The sequence below is a fragment of the Sinocyclocheilus anshuiensis genome, unplaced genomic scaffold (genome assembly GCF_001515605.1).
Source record: "Sinocyclocheilus anshuiensis isolate Anshui unplaced genomic scaffold, SAMN03320099.WGS_v1.1 scaffold479, whole genome shotgun sequence".
NCBI classification, from domain to species: domain Eukaryota; kingdom Metazoa; phylum Chordata; class Actinopteri; order Cypriniformes; family Cyprinidae; genus Sinocyclocheilus; species Sinocyclocheilus anshuiensis.
In genome coordinates this window covers 306,707-306,998 of record NW_015551042.1, presented here as the reverse complement: position 1 = coordinate 306,998, position 292 = coordinate 306,707, and the positions used below count along the sequence as shown (strand labels likewise).

The 292-nt window shown below is 39.7% G+C and overlaps 1 protein-coding gene across 4 annotated transcripts in view; it reads left to right on the top strand.

Moving 5' to 3' along the window:
* The window catches only part of LOC107661524 (dual specificity protein phosphatase CDC14A-like), a 39,072-nt gene that overhangs the window by 3,939 nt on the left and 34,841 nt on the right, over positions 1-292 (top strand). The gene's annotated exons all lie outside the window — the stretch shown is intronic.

Below are 292 nucleotides of genomic sequence, written 5' to 3'. Positions count from 1 at the left end.
ATGTGCTAATTAGCAAGTTTCACGATGAATGTGGCTAAAGTAAACAGTCCCTCTGAGAGCAGCTCGGAAAAGAGGGGCGGGGCCAGCAGAGCTCATTAACATTTAAAGGAAAATGCTACAAAACGGCTTGATCTGAAAAGAGCTGTTTTTGACCGGGTAAAAAAGGTGTTTTTTACACTACCATTGAGAAATTTTAACCAAACTATGTAACAGATATTTCATTAAGACCATAAAGAATCATATCAACTTGTGGAAAATGGGCATCGGATGACCCCTTTAAGCCTTGTCTGTG